Source organism: Microcaecilia unicolor, chromosome 3, assembly GCF_901765095.1.
Source record: "Microcaecilia unicolor chromosome 3, aMicUni1.1, whole genome shotgun sequence".
NCBI lineage: Eukaryota > Metazoa > Chordata > Amphibia > Gymnophiona > Siphonopidae > Microcaecilia > Microcaecilia unicolor.
In genome coordinates this window covers 325403008-325422220 of record NC_044033.1, presented here as the reverse complement: position 1 = coordinate 325422220, position 19213 = coordinate 325403008, and the positions used below count along the sequence as shown (strand labels likewise).

At 42.9% G+C, this 19213-nt stretch overlaps 1 long non-coding RNA gene across 1 annotated transcript; it reads right to left on the bottom strand.

Annotated features, from left to right (window-relative positions):
* Window positions 1-11198: 11198 nt before the first annotated feature.
* LOC115465084 lies at window positions 11199-18871 on the bottom strand. The gene is made up of 3 exons (XR_003941319.1): window positions 18774-18871; window positions 17620-17622; window positions 11199-11212 (listed from the first exon to the last, which is right to left on the bottom strand). It is a non-coding gene; the product is annotated as an uncharacterized LOC115465084 (long non-coding RNA).
* Between the last annotated feature and the right edge of the window lie 342 nt (window positions 18872-19213).

The window sequence follows — 19213 nt, the reverse complement described above, 5'->3', positions numbered from 1 at the left end:
ACGCCACCCCCAGCTACCAAGGCCTGCACACACACACGAGACCAACTTTCACTACCAGAAAGGAGAAGATAGGGCATTCAGGCGGGCCTCATGGCCTATCAGGAACCCACTTGCTCAGAATACAGTCATACGAGTCTCACGGCCTAACCTGAACCGACTCAAACCCAGGGAAGGGAGAAAGAAAAAACAAGGGGGTCCCCTTGGGGACTAGAGCACCAACACACTAAGTACTCGCTAAGGACACAAGGGAAAAATGAACTCAGAGAGGTAACTATAGGAAATCCGTCAGGCTATACCCCACAGCACACAAAGGAAATGAGAGACTCAGAAATATGGATACAGGGAGCAGATACCCCCAGCAGACAGGAGAGGGAAGCCAGTAAAAAGTAGAGAGCCGGGCCTGAGACGCACCCCGCTCAGAAAGAGCAATACACAGTAATAGCGAGGGTAGTGACAGCAAAAAAGAATTAAAACAGTCACAAGGGAAAGACTGCTCCAAACACTCAGCTGCCAGAGGCAGGCAAAATACTGCAGTCAAAGGGTTAACCAGGCTCTGAACACACAGCTGCCAAAGGCAGGAACACTACAGACAAGGGTTAACGTAAACACAGGGAAGAACAAGCAAACAACCCCCAACAGAGAGAAACAAAGGGTCCCCAGGCTGCTACAAGAGCAGAGCAGAATACAAACACTGCACAAAGGGAACTCTGAAGGAAGGGGAAGCTAAACAAACAAACAGGAACAGGACGAGGTAGGAACTCACCATACAGCACCACAGCCAAATAGACAAGGAATCCCAAGTGCAGTGTAGAGAGAGGTAATGTGACACACACTAAGAGCAGCAGGCAAACAGAGACAGAGCAACAGAAAACTACAAGCAAGAAAAGGAGTAAACAAACTCCACAAGAGCACAGAGCAAACAGTTCAGACAGAGCGCAGGTAAGGCTTCAGCAAGATAGGGATAACACCAAAGCAGGTGTTGTAGGGAAAGGTAAGCTTAAGTAGATCAGACTGACATCAGCTCAGCCCCTGACGGACCAATCAGGAGTGATTCCAAGCATTCCCCTGTCTGACTAGCAGAATTCTAACAGAATCATAACACTGCTTATGGAGAAAGCTAATCAGCTAGCTGAAAGTCTTGAACTAACTGAATTCAAAGCCACTGTTGGATGGTTGGAAAGATGGAAGGAGAGGAACAACATAAAATTCAAGAAATAGCATGGTGTAAAACAAGACGCTGATGACTTTGGTGCTGAAAATTGGGTTGTTTCAGTTCTTCCTACCATCTTGAACGAGTTTGCACCTTCTTACATTTTAAAATGCTGACAAAAACGGTCTCTACTGGCGAGCGATTCCTGATGGAACACTTGCATTCAAACAAGTCAAAACTACAGGAAGTAAAACGTCGAAGGACCGACTGATGATCCTCCTTTGCTGCAATATGGATGAGAGTGAGAAGTTGGAACCACTCGTCACTCGAAAGAGCAAACAGCTCCGTTGCTTCAAGAATGTTAAGCAACTTCCTGTGTCATACGAGGCTAATGCAAATTTATGGATGACTGGGGAAATTTGGAAGCAGTGGCTAAAGAAGTTAGACACTAGAATGCGGGCACAAAAGCATCAGATTTTGTTGCTTCATGATAATTGTGCTGCACACAGTGATGATGTCAGGCTGTCTAACATCAAGGTGGTCTTCCTGCCACCAAACACTACCTCTCTGATCTAACCTATGGATCAGGGCATAATAGCCAATTTTAAAAAACTTTATTGGGCTCTTGTGCTACGTCGTCTGATGAGCGTTATGGATGACCAGCCTGGCAAGGATAAACATGCTGTTGAACTGGCTCATAGTCTATCACTGTTGGATTCCCTACATATGCAGAAAGAAGCCTGGAATCATGTTACACAGGCAACCATTGTGAACTGCTACAAGCGGGCAAGCTTTGTTAAGGATGTGGAGAGGGATGAAACAGATGCAGCTGTTGCAAACACGTCAGATGAACAGGCTATTGATATCCCAGCCGGTGTTACTGAAGAGCAGTTTCATCACTATGTAGCTGTTGATTACGATCTTCAAACAGCTGATGACATCACTGATGTCGAGTTATGCACCTACATGCAGGCAACGGCTGATGATGAAACAGATGATGAAATAAGCAGCGAGGCACATGCTGACGAAATTCAACAACTCCTGTCACTTTTGAAAGAGCGCTGGAGAGTCTCAACACCGTGCGGGCCTATCTGGAGGCCACTGGATGTCAGTGCTATGACAGTTTTTATCATCTGGCAGACATAGAGGGGCATAATTGAACGAAAACGTCTATCTCCATGGGCGTTTATCTCCGAGAACGGGTCCGTGAAGGGGCGGACCGAACCGTATTTTCGAAAAAAATAAACGTCCATGTTTTATTCGACAATTTGTGAGCTGGGCGTTTTTGTTTTTCAGTGATAATGGAAAATGAAAGCGCCCAGCTCAAAAACAAATAAATCCAAGGCATTTGTTCATGGGAGGGGCCAGGATTCGTAGTGCACTGGTCCCCCTCACATGCCAGGACACCAACCGGGCACCCTAGGGGGCACTTTTACAAAAACAAAAAAAAAGGTAAGGGTTGAAGGGGGGCACCTACATGTGGGTACAGCAGGTTTTGGGGGGTTGGACGACTAAGCATTAAGCAGCACAATTGTAACAGGTAGGGGGGGATGGGCCTGGGTCCACCTGCCTGAAGTCCACTGCACCCCCTAACAACTGCTCCAGGGACCTGCATACTGCTGCCAGGGAGGTGAGTATGACATTTGAGGGTGAAAATAAAAAGTTGTGAAACATCATTTTTTGTGGTGGGAGGGGGTTAGTGACCACTGGGGGAGTCAGGGGAGGTCATCCCCGATTCCCTCTGGTGGTAATCTGGTCATTTAGGGCACTTTTAGGGCCTTATTTGTGAAAAAAACAGGGTCCAGGAAAAGTGCCCTAAATTCTAGCTACAAACGCATACTTTTTTTCCATTATCGGCGAAAGGCGCCCATCTCTCCTCGGCCGATAACCACGCCCCAGTTCCACCTTCGCCAGGCCTCCGACATGCCCCCGTCAACTTTGTACGCTTCCGCGATGGAGTGCAGTTGAAAACGTCCAAAATCGGCTTTCCATTATACCAATTTATTCGTTTTTGTGAGATAAACGTCTATCTCCCGATTTGGGTCGAAATCTAGGCGTTTTTCTCTTTCAATTATAAGGTGGATAGTCTATGGACAGAGGACTATCACTGATTACTTCAAGTAAGCCTAACGTCAGTTAATGGAGACTGTATACTGTATGTATAATAAACAGTAATGTACATATGTTTATCAGATGTCAAGCTTCTTTGGGTCACAACGGTTAAGTGCACAATCCGGTTAACTGCATGTATTTCTTTGGTCCCAGACCCTTGCACTTAAGCGGATTGCACTGTATTTGTTTTTTACAGTAATACATTAATACTAAACATGTTTGTAGAGTTTGTAGTCGCAAAAGCTGTGAGAGCTCATGAGATGCTGCTTTTTTTTAATCCCCGTCTTCCTTGCACTAGAATGACAGGTAAATGCCTTAGGGTTAGATTTTGGATGCTAAGGGTCTCGTGAGAAGGTCATCTCTTTTGTCTTTCCTTTTTGAAAGAAAAATTTTTTCAAACTTTGAGATAAACAAAATATATAATTTAAAGCCAGTGTCATGATGCCACTGGCTGACATTGTTCTTTTTAAGTGGTTAAAGTTAGAGGGAGGAAAATGTTTTCCCTTATTGTCTCTTCTTTGGGATGTGAAGATGTGTGTCAAGTTGTCAACTCATGGTGATTCTATGGATAGTTGTCCTGAGCTGGGTTTGTTGATAGAGGGGCATCCAAAGCTTCTGTTATTGCATTGACCTTCAACCTTTCCAAGCACGATGTCCTTTTCTATATATTAGATAAAATGCTGTTTAGATTTCCTGCCGTCTGATTTTATGTAAACCACTGTGATCTTGCTTTTTCTAAGCCAAGAGAGATAGAAAGTGTAATAAATTATAAACTGTATCTTTTTCTTGAGTATGTTGGAAGAAGTCCACTCTGTAACAGTTTTCACTTTTCCTTACTAGTGAAAGACGACAGACATTGCCCAAGAACTGAGGTAAAGCCTCATTGATTCGCAATTCTTGTCTCATATGGGGAGGAGCCTAGTAATTAACTTTTGGGGGATTTAGGAGTTTATTTCCTGTGGCTGAATGTTGTGCAGTAGTATTAGAAACCTTGCAGTTCACTGAGCTTCAGGGATACAGAGACAGCTGGGCAGAAACTCAATGTGATAGAGTATATAGAAAGTTGCCAGTTTCCCTTAACAACACTCCCTCACTGGGTCACCTTAAAAGACTGGGGCCTGCAATGTTTAGCAGATTGGATGTGCTGCACTCAGAGCAGTTAAAACCACAGAAGGGAGATAAGCCAGGGAAGCCTAGGGAAGGAAAGAACAAACCTCCAGGGTATGCAGTCACTAAGGAGAAAGTACAAGAAGACTTTCTAAGGTAGGCAAAGGTTCTTGTTTGAACACTGTAATTCTGGATCCAGGGCTGGCAGGGGGTGGGGGCAAGATTCCCTGGGCCCAACCTCCAAGGGGGACCCGGCGCTGGGGTCTGTCTCTCTTCTGCTCCTGTGTGTTGGGACCTGGGTGATTGTGTTAATGCAATATCTTGGGTCCTGGCACACAGGAGCAGGAGAGTGACAGGCCAAGGGAGGAGCAGACGCAGGAAGGCAAGGAGGGAGGCAGCCTAGGTGGAAAGGGTAGGGGCAGCAGTGGCCCGTGTGTGTGTGTGGGGTGGGAGGGGGGCATCTGCGGCTGCAGTGGCCCTGCCCCAGACCCGGCTCTGTCTCTCAGTAACCCTGTCTGGATCTTGATGACTTTGCAGGAGGTAAGAGTTTCACCTGTTTGTTACAACTATATTTAACTGTTATTTCCTGTGCACACCATGGACCCTCTGGTCTGGTAGGAACCAGACCCCTTTTATTTGTTTGCAATGAACAATATTTAACAGCCATGAAAGGAACAAGCTGCTGTATGTTTTCTGCTTTTGCTCACTTTAAACCATGCCCTAGCTGTGTTTTTGGAGGTTCCACAGCCCACACCTGCTCACGCTATCACACCCAGGAAGAATATCTGCCCAGTTGGTACCATCTGGAAGGAGAAAGGAGAAATTCACCCATCCAACATGCATTGAGAATATGCTATTAAGCCAGTACCTGCTTATTATATTCAAAAAAAGAGGGATGGAGATAACAGCAGTAGAACTTAGGTGTAGAGGAATTCTATATAGACAAACGGAAGCTTAACATCCACCCCAGGAAGAACCCTAACATCCTGGAGGGAATAGAGGGAATCCTAAGGCGGTAATTCAGGGAGGTACAGATTGCCCAACTAGATGTTTCAACATGAATTGTGAATGCCATCAAATTTCAAGTTATTTTAATTGGAGAAGCTCTCCCTGTGAATATTTACTTCTGTTAAAACACCTTTACTGTGTGATGTCTTTACTGAATGAAACAAAGGTGATAACCTCAAGAGCCTTGAAGATCAAGTTCATTTTATTAGATATACTGATTATATAAATTAAAATGTCTATGTGGTTTACATAGAAGGGAATTTTCAATATGGTCTAAATCCGATTTTGGATGTTTTGCGGAAAATGTCCAAAACTCCTGAAGGGGAACATGGTTATTTTCAAATCAGAAAAAAGGTCCAACTTTTTGTTTCAAAAATGGCCATTTGTAGGATGTTTTTGTGCTCAGTATGTCTTTTTGGACTATATTTGAAAAAAAAAAAAAAAAAAGGCCATGGAAAAAACACACAAAAGCATGGGATGTGGTGGTGGTGGTGGGGGGGGGGGGGGGGGGGGGAGGGAGTCAGCATTTTTAGTAGACTGGCCAAATAGACATCCCAGCAGAGCAGTGGGGCACCCTAGGAGCACTGCAGTGGACTTCTCATAAAAGGTCTCAGGTACACATCTCACCGTTACCGCCTTATATTGTATGGTGAGCCCTCTAAAACCCACCAAAAACCTTAAGTACACAACTGTATACCACAACAATAGCTTTTATGGCTGTAGGGGCCACCTATATGTGGGTACAATAGGTTTTTGGTGGTTTTTTGGAGGACTCACGTTTTCCACCACAAATGTACCAGCTAGAGTGGGATATGGGCCTGGGTCTCCTTCTCTACAGTGCACTGCACTGACCAGTAGCCTACTCCAGGGACCAGTTTGCTGGTCTTATAGGACTGCCTATAGCAGCCTCTATGACAGCTTCAGATGTTATGTACTGTTTTTTTCACATTTTATTTTGGGGGGGGGGTGAGTGGGAGGGGGGTCAGTGACCACTAGGGGAGTAAGGGGATCATGCCTCTTAATCCTTCCAGTGGTCATTTGGTCATTTAGGGCACCTTTTTGTGACTTAGTCATGATTGATACAGGTCTAGACCAAAACATCTAACTTTTAGCCCCAGACATTTTTGATTTGTTCAATTGTGACAGAAAAATGTTCAAGTTTTGGGAACGCCCAAATCCCTCCCCCAACAAGCCCCCTTGTGATTTGGACGTAGTGCATATTAAACTGCATGAAAAAAAAAGACTTTTTAAAATGGGTTTTGAAAATAGTGATTTGGATGGTTTGGCAAAAACGTCCATCTGCTGCTGTATGCTGCTTTTGTATATTTTTCAGTTTTGAAAATGAGCCCCATAGTCCATTAAAAATATTGGGGTGGGGGAGGACATAACACATCACAACAAAACAATAGACAGCAGATGACTATCATGGACATACACAAGGAGGAGAAAAGGCAAACGGGCTGATACAAGTTTAAAACAAAGGAAAAGTGAGGGGAAAGCAAATGAGAAAGGGATTGCATAGCAGTGCTTCTTACTAGTTGGATGAACCTTTAGAGTGGTGAAAGTTAGATGATTCAACCAATTCCCTGGAGTATGATCCCTTATTCAATGGGGATACGAGTACAAAACGAACATAGTAACACAGTAGATGACAGCAGATAAAGACCTGTACGGACCATCCAGTCTGCCCAACAAGATAAACTCATTGTATGTGATACTTTATATGTATACCTGACCTTGAGTTGTCCTTGCCATTTTCAGGGCACAGACCATAGAAGTCTGCCCAGCACTGGCTTTGCTTCCCAATTACCGATGTTGCCACCCAATCTCTGCTAAGCTTTTATGGATCCATTCCTTCTAAACAGGATTCCTTTGTGATTATCCCACGCAATTTTGAATTCCGTTACTGTTTTTATCTCTACCACCTTGTGCAGGAGGGCATTCCAAGTATCTACCACCATCTCCATGAAAAAAAATACTTCCTGACATTATTCCTGAGTCTGCCCCCCTTCAACCTCAATTCATGTCCTCTAGTTCTACCACCTTCCCATCTCTGGAAAAGGTTTGTTTATGAATTAATACCTTTCAAATATTTGAACATCTATATCATATCACCCCTGTTTCTCCTTTCCTCCAGGGTATACATGTTCAGGTCAGCAAGTCTCTCCTCGTACATCTTGTAATGCAAATTCCATACCATTTTTGTATCTTTTCTTTGCACCGCTTCAAGTCTTTTTACATCCTTAGCAAGATATGGCCTCAAAAAATTGAACACAATACTCCAAGTGGGACATCACTAACAACTTGTAGAGAGGCATCAAAACCTCCTTTCTTCTGCTGGTTATATCCCCTCTTTGCAGCCTAGCATCTTTCTGGCAACAGCCACCACCTTGTCACATTGTTTTTTCACCTTCAGATCCTTGGACTCCATCACCTTGGATTATGTAGCTATATTTTGATGTTTTGGGTTCCTCTTCTACATGCATCACTTTGCACTTGCTCACATACAATGTCATCTGCCATTTGGATGCTCAGTCTCTCAGTTTCAGTAGGTCTTTTTGCAATTTTTCAGTCCTCTTGTGATTTAACAATTTTGTGTCATCAGCAAATTTAATCCTCTCATTTGTTATTCCCATTTTTGATCATTTATAAATATGTTAAAAATCAGGGAACCCCACTATTTACCCTTCTCCATTAGGAATGTTGAGAATTTAACCCTATAAAGAAATGTAACAGATAGGTGAAGCAAGATTTCCCTTGGCTAAATCTATGTTGTCTTTGCCAAGCACCTACATCAGGCTCACTGGTCTATAATTTACTGGGTCACCTCTGTTACCCTTTACAAAAATTGACGCTACATTGGCCACTCTCCAATCTTCCAGTGCCATGCTTGATTTTAAAGATACATTGCATGCTATTAATAATAGCTCTGCAAATTCATTTTTTTAGCTCTATCAGTACTCAGGGATGTATTCCATCTAGTCCAGGTGATTTGTTACTCTTTTGTTTGTCAAATTGCCCTGTGACATCTTCCAGCCCTAGTTTGGATTGTGGACTTCAGAAGGCTGAGTAACAATGCACAGACTGCCTTCTCTCTTCCCCCCCCCCCCCCCCCCTACAAAAAAAAAAAACAAAAAAAAAAACAGGCTTGACTGAGAAGAAACATCCCATTAAACCCCTATAGAAGGACCCTATTTATATGGCCTAAGATTGACTAAGCTAGCTTGGTTAAGGTAAAAGCTACATACTTCCCTTGGCAATGTAGCCTAAAACTCTTGAGGAAGGCCATAAGACACAAGTGTAAGATTTCCTTCCTGGAAGACATGTCCATGTCTACAGCTGGTAATGTTAGGAAGCAAAGGGAATTCTCCCAGTAGTGTAATAGTGGATCCTACTCTTAATAAATATTGGTAAGTAATCCAAGCCAGTTTTAAACTGAATCTGAATAAAATTCACTTTTGAAGACACAGAACAGGAGCCACTAACTATCTGTATGGTGGTGCTAAATGTATGAATTTTTTAAAACACCAGGCTGCCATTTAAGGAACCTGGTGAAGTATATTGCTCAAGGGTCCTTTTACCAAGCTGCGGGGGCCGTTTTTTCCCCATGCGCCAGGGTCCTTTTTACTGCGGTGGGTATAAAGCCCCCAGACAAACATGGTCATGCGGTAAGAGAACTCTTACCACATGGCCATGCGGTGGGAAGTCCTTACCAGTACCCACTGAGGTGGCGATAAGGAGTCCCGCGGTAACCCAGTGGTAACCAAGCACGGCATGGGCTTACCGACGTTTTGTAAAAGACTCCCTTAATTCTTTAGAAATCTAAGGGATACTGTGGCATCTTACTTTTATATTTGACTGATATGAATATAGGAAATAGGGCAAAGCACTATTAAGAGGGGAAGGGAGGATGGGGAGAGATGGTGGGAATCAGTTTACTAGCTGTTGTTCCAGAGTGTGGTTATGCATCTTTTGTAAGAACATAAGAATAGCCATACAGAGTCAGACCAATGGCCCATCTAGCTCAGTATCCTGTTTCCAACAGAAGTCAATCCAGGTCACAAGAAACTGGCAGAAACCCAAATAGTTGCAACATTCCATGCTACTAATTCCAGGGCAAACAATGGCTTCCCTGTCTGTCTAAATAGCAGACTACAGGCTTTTCCTCCAGGAACTTGTCCAAACCTTTTTTAAACCCAGACACATTAACCGCTGTTACTACATCCTCTGGCAAAGAGTTCTAGAGCTTAACTGTTCATTGAGTGAAAAAAATTTGTTTTGAAAATATTTCCATGTAACTTCCTTGAGTGTCCCCTAGGCTTTGTACTTTTGGAACGAGTAAAACATCGATTCATTTCTACTCATTCTACACCACTCAGGATTTTGTACACCTCAATCAAATCTCCCCCATCTGTTTCTTTTCCAAGCTAATCCACATAGAGGGGCATAATTGAATGAAAACGTCTATCTCCATGGGCGTTTATCTCCGAGAACGGGTCCGTGAAGGAGCAGACCGAACCGTATTTTGGAAAAAAATAGACGTCCATGTTTTATTCGACAATTTGTGAGCTGGGCGTTTTTGTTTTTCAGAGATAATGGAAAATGAAAGCGCCCAGCTCAAAAATGAATAAATCCAAGGCATTTGTTCGTGGGAGGGGCCAGGAGTCGTAGTGCACTGGTCCCCCTCACATGCCAGGACACCAACCGGGCACCCTAGGGGGCACTTTTACAAAAACAAAAAAAAAGGTAAAAGAGCTCCCAGGTGCATAGCACCCTTCCCTTGTGTGTTGAGCCCCCCAAATCCCCCTCAAAACCCACTGCCCACAAGTCTACACCATTACTATAGCCCTAAGGGTGAAGGGGGGCACCTACATGTGGGTACAGTGGGTTTGGGGGGGTTGGACGACTAAGCATTAAGCAGCACAATTGTAACAGGTAGGGGGGGATGGGCCTGGGTCCACCTGCCTGAAGTCCACTGCACCCCCCAACAACTGCTCCAGGGACCTGCCTACTGCTGCCAGGGAGGTGAGTATGACATTTGAGGGTGAAAATAAAAAGTTGTGAAACATCATTTTTTGTGGTGGGAGGGGGTTAGTGACCACTGGGGGAGTCAGGGGAGGTCATCCCCGATTCCCTCTGGTGGTAATCTGGTCATTTAGGGCACTTTTTGAGGCCTTATTCGTGAAAAAACAGGGTCCAGGAAAAGTGCCCTAAATTCTAGCTACAAACGCATACTTTTTTTCCATTATCGGCGAAAGGCGCCCATCTCTCCTCGGCCGATAACCACGCCCCAGTTCCACCTTCACCATGCCTCTGACACGCCCCCGTCAACTTTGTCTGCTTCCGCGATGGAGTGCGGTTGAAAACGTCCAAAATCGGCTTTCCATTATACCGATTTATTCGTTTTTGTGAGATAAACGTCTATCTCCTGATTTGGGTCGAAATCTAGGCGTTTTTCTCTTTCAATTATAAGGTGGATTGCCTCCTATCCATTGACTCTTTAATTTTCTATTCTTCAGATGTTTGTTCTGCTTTATTAAAATTTAAGAAAGAAATTTAAACATAAAGATCATGGTAGCTGTGGGAACTGAATATTGACATTGAATATTAAAAAAAAGCTATCTTTGTCTATATTTTCTTCTGTACTTCTCCTTTCTCCATCTCTTCCTCCTCATCTGTCTCTTTTTATCTCTGCCCCTCCTTCTCCTCCCAGTCTTCCCTCTCTTTATCTCTTAGCATGTTCTCAGTCTTTCATCAACCCGTTATTTGTTTATCCCACTTTTAGCTCTCATTTTCTCATCTTTCATCACCCACTCCCCAGCCTTTCCTTCTCTGCTGTGTCCTTCACCCCGTTATATATCTCTGTTCACTCTACGTCCAGAGCCTACTGGCAGTAATAGCAAGTGGTGTCAGACTGTCCTCTGCTCTCATAAAGTGAAATAGATAATTTGCAGTTTCTACTGAGGTAAACACACACATTTGGTTGCTTACCACTCACTATACAGGAAGTGCTGCTGGGCTACCGCAGCAGCTCAGAGGTACATCCCATCCCTAGCACGCCGTCATTTCCGGCATTACAAAAGTTTATTTATTTTTGTAGTGCCGGTGTACCCGGCGGTAATCGGGCAGTGCCGCTTGCTACCCAGTTACCTACGGGTTAACGCAGGAGCCCTTACCTCCACCTTAATGGGTGGCAGTAAGGGCTCCCCCCTGAAATGGCCACATGGGAAGTGCTTTACTTGCCACATGGCCATTCCCTGCAGGAAGGCGAGACTTCCCTTTTACCAGCTGCAGTAAAAGGGGGCCTCGGCGCACGTGTAAAACATGCGCTGACATCAGCTCTGCCCCATTTTGGCGCAGATTCACAAAAGGGGCCCTTAATTCTATAAATGGCATCAAATTTTGAGCACTGTTTATAGAGTAGCTCTTTGTGCTAATTTTTATTGGAGCTCAAATTTGGTCACCATTTATAGAATAGCATTTGGCATTGGGATCCATATCTACAATTTAACTAAGTGAAAGCTGCCTAAATTAGGTGCAGCTCTCTCTTATTCTTTAACACTATACACAAATTCCAGGAAAGCCCCTTACCTGTCCATGCCCCTCCCATGGCCACGCCTCCTTTTCTGATCCACATAGAAAATGTATGCATGGATTCCGGTGCCTAAAGATGCGCACATAAATTGAAATTAATACCAATACGTGCTGATGATTATTAGAACCCAATTATCGGCGTTAAGTGGCTCATTTGTCAAATTGAACGTGCAAGCTATATACCCGCAGTGCACAATGTATGTGTGAACACACCATCAACCCATAAAAGTGACTACACTAAGGGGTCCTTTTACTAAGCCACAGTAAAAAGTGGCCTGCGGTAGTGTAGGCGCATGTTTTGGGCACATGCTGGGCCAGTTTTAACTGCGTCTGCAAAAAAAGGGCTTTTTTTATGGGATGGGAAAAAAAGCATGTGGCAAAACTGAAACCAGCGCTCGCCGAAAACCGGTCTGAGCCCTTAATGCCACCCATTGATCTAGCAGTAAGGGCTCACACACTGCATGCATGGTAACCTGTCGGCACATGCCAAATGCCAATTACTGCTGGAAATACCGCGAATGGGAGGAAATAAATAAAGCATCCAGGCGTTAAGGGCATGCATCAAATCTGAAATTACCACCAAGGTGGCATGGTAGCCTGATGGTAATCTCATTTTGGTGCATGCTGAATGCACGTAGAGCCTAACGCGCCAAGCCCCTAAGTGTGGTCTTAATTGCCAGGTCAAAGCACATTTCCAAAATTTTAAAAACTACTGTGAAGACTTAAAGGGCAAAGAAATACTTTTTCTTCTGACCCTCTTTAATCTCTCTAAAAGCAGAACCAAGAGCGCATCCTGTTTTTCCCCTTTCAAGCAGCAGAATATCGAATAGACTTTCTTCATTTCCTTCTGCTAATTAACGAGATTCCAGTCTGACATGTCTCAGCATCTGGTTTATTGTATTTTCACTTGGCTCCATTTCATTTTGTTTAGGTATCAGCATTAAAACTCAGTGAAGGTAGTTCAGAGGCATAGTTGCTAGCAAAGTGTTGTTGAGACCACCACATGTAAAGCCTTCACTGTATATTGATTGTGTGCTTTCCTCTATCTGACATACATTGTTCTATGTAATGTATGCTGACATTTCATTGTCATTCTGAAAATGTACTTTTCCAGCACATAATCCCTGTTCCCACTCAAAGATCTATTAAAAGAAAATGATTTAGAAACATCTCTTACTTCAACTTCTACAGTCATAGTAACCAGAGCAGATTGATGGGAAGTATACAGATGTTTCTATTTTATAGCTGCATCATGGGTAATTTCAAGTTTAGGCTAGATGAATCAATGCTAACTTGCATCAAGAAGGTAACAGTCTACCTAGACTGGGAAGGCATGTACTATAGACACGTATGTTGAACCTATTTCATAAAGGCAAAATATACATTCCTGTGCCTTTGGGAAACAGCCTACCACAAAGCACTTATATAAAGTTCCACCTGCTCAAAAGCAGGTACAAGTCTGTGTATATTTCTGCTGGTAAGAATTGATGTTTATATTTACAATGTAATTATCCCTCCTTTCTACCCATGGTCCGCCTCTGGGAATGCCTTTGTGTATATCGCATAGATGTAGACACTATTGGCTCAATATTCAAAAGGACTTAGCTGTATACCATTTCTTTATATACCACACTCCCAATACACAGGTTTTATCCAATGTGCTTTACATAAAATTCATAAAATGAAACTGTTACATAATAAAACATATAAAAACCCAACTCACCCCCAAAAGATATCATAGACCTTCCATCACTCACCCTACACCATCAGAGAACTCTCAACATTCAGCATCCTCTCCATTCACCAGCACCCTACTTCTTCCTGAATAGCCATGTTTTCCAGTGGTTTTTTTTTGTTGTTGTGGAAACTCATGTCGTTTTCTTCTTGTCTCAGACGCAGGGGAATACTATTCCAGTGTTCTGGGCCTCGACAGAAAAAGCCTTGGCCCACAATCTGCTTCTTCTTAATGCCCCTATAGTCGACATCTGTATCAGGGAACTTATGTTGATTGCAGTGCCCTACTTGGCTGGTACCAAGTTATACAACTTGCTAAAAAAAAGCCTGGTACTGTACAGAAGTACAGAAGTGCATAAGCATCGCCATGCTGGGACAGACCAAGGGTCCATCGAGCTCAGCACCCTGTCACCGACAGCAGCCAAAAGAACAAGCAAGTTTTTCCCGCCCATCCTGGAAATAGTGTATTATTTCCTCGTCCATTCAGTAACATTTTATGGCCTTTTCCTCCAGGAGCCGTCCAACCTTTTTTTGAAATCCGCTAAGTTAACCGCCTTAACCACTTCTTCCGGCAGCGAATTCCAGAGTTTAACTACGCGTTGAGTGAAGAAACATTTCCTCTGATTTGTTTTAAATTTACCATACTGCAGCTTCATTGCATGCCCCCTTGTCCTAGTATTTTTGGAAAGCATAAACAGACGCTCCACATCTACCCGTTCCATTCCAATCATTATCTTATAGAACTACTACTACTACTACTTAACATTTCTAGAGCGCTACTAGGGTTACGCAGCGCTGTACAATTTAACAAAGAGAGACAGTCCCTGCTCAAAGAGCTTACAATCTAATAGAACTCTATCATATCTCCCCTCAGCTGCTTTTTCTCCAAGCTGAAGAGCCCCAGCCTCTTCAGCCTTTCCTCATAGGGAAGTCGTCCCATCCCCTGTATCATCTTTGTCGCCCTTCTCTGCAACTTTTCCAATTCCACTATATCTTTGTTTAGGTGTGGCGACCAGAATTGAACACAATACTGAAGGTGCGGTTGCACCATGGAGCGATACAATGACAGAATAATATCCTTATTTTTGTTTTCAATCCCTTTCCTAATAATATCCAACATTCTATTTGCTTTCCTAGCCACAGCAGCACATTGAGCAGAAGTTTTCAACATATCATCAACGATGACACCTAGATCCCTTCCTCGGTCCGTGACTCCAAACGCTGAACCTTGCATGACGGAGTTATAGTTTGGGTTCCTCTTTCCCACATGCATCACTTTGCACTTGTTCACATTAAACGTCATCTGCCATTTAGATGCCCAGTCTCCCAGTCTCGTAAGGTCCTCTTGTAGTTTTTCACAATCTTCCCGCGATTTGACGACTTTGAATAACTTTGTGTCATCGGCAAATTTGATTACCTCACTAGTTACCTCCCATCTCTAGATCATTTATGAATATGTTAAAAAGCAGAGGTCCCAGCACAGATCCCTGAGGGACCCCACTAACTACCCTTCTCCATTGTGAATATTGACCTTTTAATCCTACTCACTGTTTCCTATCTTTCAACCAGTTTTTAATCCACAGTAAGACACTACCTCCGATCCCATGTCCCTCTAATTTCCTCTGTAGTCTTTCATGAGGGACTTTATCAAACGCCTTCTGAAAATCTAGATACACAATATCAACTGGCTCACCTTTGTCCACATGTTTGTTTACTCCTTCAAAGAAATACAGCAGATTGGTGAGGCAAGACTTCCCTTCACTAAATCCATGTTGACTTTGTCCCATTAGTCCATGCTTTTGAACGTGCTCTGTAATTTTGTTCTTGATAATAGTTGACACTTAAATGCCAACTTACACTAGTATTCTATAACCATATCTGAGCACCTAGATGCTGTTGTAGATTTAGTACTTTCCCCTGATTCTATAAAATTTGCCAAAAATTGCACAATCAAATTTGGGCACTTGCCCAATTTATGCATTCAATATAATTGAATAATGAGCCAATTAGTGCCAATAATTGGCTTTTATAAACAATTATTGGTGCTAATTGAAATCAATTAACATTTACATGCATAAATTTAAGTGTGTGATCCACACCTAAATTCTATGCACATCCTGGAAAAGGGGGAGCAAAAATGGGAGGTCATGGGTGTTTCAGGGCAGAGCATAGGCATGGATTCCATTCCAGTTACATATGCAATTATAGAATAAGGGGGTTCCACACATAAATTTAGGTGCCGGCATTTGCAGCATATTTTCGTTGGTAGAAATGGACATGCCTAGATTTACGTGCAACTCCTGCACTTAAGTACTATTCTGTAAACTGCTCCTAATTATAGGTGCAGATTAGACAGCTCTTAAGCATTTTTTGGGTGCAATTTATGGAATCTAGCCCCTAATGTACATCTCTCTTATCTGCACCCTTCTCCGCCACTGCTAACTCCAGGCTCCATTCCTTTTAGCTTGCTGCACCATATGCCTGGAATAGACTTCCTGAGCCGGTGCGTCAAGCTCCATCTCTGGCCGACTTCAAATCTAAGCTAAAAGCCCACCTTTTTGATGCTGCTTTTAACCCCTAACCCTTATTCACTTGTTCAGAACCCTTATTTTAACATTCTTACTTTAATATTCCCTTATTTCTTGTTTGTCCTGTTTGTCTGTCCTAATTAGATTGTAAGCTCTGTCGAGCAGGGACTGTCTCTTCATGTTCAAGTGTACAGTGCTGCGTACGTCTTGTAGCGTTTTAGAAATGATAAGTAGTAGTAGTAGTAGTAATGTGCTGCATTTTTGTGCATAACTTATGGCATCCTTTATAGAATTGCACCCATAACTTGTACAGTATGACACTGATTATCCGAACGCCGATTATCTGGATGTCCAATTATCTGGCCAGAGTGGCAACATGTCCACCCGCATCACCCCCTGTCTCATTTCCCTCACCTGTAACCCATTATCATCCCCCCTTGTAAATCTACCAGGTAGAACAATACAATACCTTCCCAGCCAATCATCCTCACAGACCGCGCTGTCTGCTGCAGGAAATGACAGGAGCAGGGATGCAGCAGAGAAAAGCTTTGACCTTTCAACTTAAGGGGAGGCGGCAGAGAAAAGCCTTGCCCTTTCAGATTCACACAATAACGAGAACAGGGATGCAGCAGTGTTAAAAATAACATCAAAGTGAAAAACGCACTTTGTCATTAAAAGACAAAATTGACATCATGGAGATATTAAGAAAGGGAGTTTCAGGGAAAAATCTGGCAGAATATGGTGCAGGAATATCAACAATATCCTATATAATAATTTGCACCTCCAACGTTCCATGTCTGGCTGGCTAGGTTCGTAGCATCTCCTGGCTGCCTGAGTTCGTAACATCTCCTGACGTCAGCCAGCCTACAACGTTCCATTCCCCCCCACTGTCCCGCCCTCGCATCAAGACGTAATGACATCAGAGGGCAGAACAGTGAGAGGGAAGGGAACTCTGAAGGCGAGCTGAGTCAGGAGGGATGTTATGAACAGAACGGAAGCCAGTGCCAGCCAGCCAGAGAACATTCAGGTACAAATCGAGGGGAGGGAGGGGGAAGAGAAGGGGAGGGCAGGGCAGAGGAGAATTGATGGACATGGATGGGATGGGAGGACAGTAGAGGAGAGAATCGCGGGACACGGATGGGAGGGCAGGGAAGAGGAGACTCGCTGGACATGGAGGGGAGGGCAGGAGAGAGAGAGAAAAAAAAAGCTTACATGACAGCCTTCCTAGGGCCCATTTCATTGTTGAGGAAACGGGCATGGTTCCACTAGTCTGACATAAAAAGACAAAGTGATGCTATTGTAAACTATGTCTCGGTTCTCGAAAAAGAAGAAGGAAGTTGTTCCAGAAAAAACATGCAAAGGTTACCTAATGAACATGTAGATAACGCTCTATATATTTGGCTCCTGCAGAAAAGATTGTTGGGCCATTCAATTTCTGAGCCGTTATTAGCAAAAAAGTCGATGTTTTTCAATAAGCAGCTTCAGGGGGATTCAGACTTCAAAGCCAGCACTGGATGCCTTTAAAATTTCAAGCACCACCATGGAATAAGGCAAATTGAAATCTATGGTGAAAAACTTTCCGTGAATTTACCAGCAGCTAATGACTTTCTTGTTCAATTACCTTCTTGATTGTTTGTGTTGTTGGTCTCAATAAAAATGATTTAAACATAAGAGAATTCAACATAAAAGATTGTTCCTACATGGGTGCCGATGCTTGGAATTAGGTTAAAAACCAAACCCTGAAAAATGTGTGGAACATAATTCTGAACAAATCAGAAAGACACGGAGAGTGAGAAGATGATGTTGTCCTTAAAAACATTGCCAAAGATCTTCTACAGGTTCCTGTTTGCTTTGATTGTGATGCTGAGAATGTCAACAAATGGATATGCAGCGATGCAAATGATCCAGGTTATCAGGTCATAACAGATAATGAAAAAGTGAAATCAGTAAAGATATAGTGGAATTAGAAAAGGTGCAGAGAAGAGCGACTAAAATGATAAAGGGGATGGGATGACTTCTCTATGAGGAAAGGCTAAAGCGGCTAGGGCTCTTCAGCTTGGAGAAAAGGCGACTGAGGGGAGATATGATAGAGGTCTATAAAATAATGAGTGGAGTTGAACGGGTAGACGTGAAGAGTCTGTTTATGCTTTCCAAAAATACTAGGACAAGGGGGCATGCGATGAAGCTACAAAGTAGTAAATTTAAAATGAATCGGAGAAAATGTTTCTTCACTCAACGTATAATTAAACTCTGGAATTCGTTGCCAGAGAATGTGGTAAAGGCGGTTAACTTAGCAGAGTTTTAAAAAGGTTTGGACGGCTTCCTAAAGGAAAGTCCTTAGACCATTATTAAATTGGACTTGGGGGGAAAATCCACTATTTCTGGGATAAGCAGTATAAAATGTTTTGTACTTTTTTGGGATCTTGCCAGGTATTTGTAACCTGGATTGGCCATTGTTGGAAACAGGATGCTGGGCTTGATGGACCTTTGGTTTCTCCCAGTATGGCAATGCTTATGTACTAACACGAAGAATCAGAAACTCATGATGATCACCAGGTTAATGCTGATATGGGACCGACACATGCAGAAGCCTTTGAATGTTTAAATACAGCAATGGCTTGGCTGGAAAAGCAGGAAGAAAGCAGAGCGACCCTGCTCCGTTGTCTGACAATACTACGTTATCTTGCAGCAGAGAAACGAAAATCGGCCTTGAAGTAATTAAAAATTACTTCTTTTTTTAACTAAACTGTACTTTACTTTTAAATACTGTATTACAGTGTACTTTTTACATATAAATATAGTAGTATAAGTACAAGAAATACTGCACTGCATTTTACTTTTAAAATAAAAACTTTATTACAGTGTATTTCTGTTTTTAAATAGAAATACAGTATTGTATGTACTACAAATTCAGTACTGTACTGTAGTTTGCAATTTTTCACACTTATTGTTGAAAATAAAACTAATGTCCAACATATGA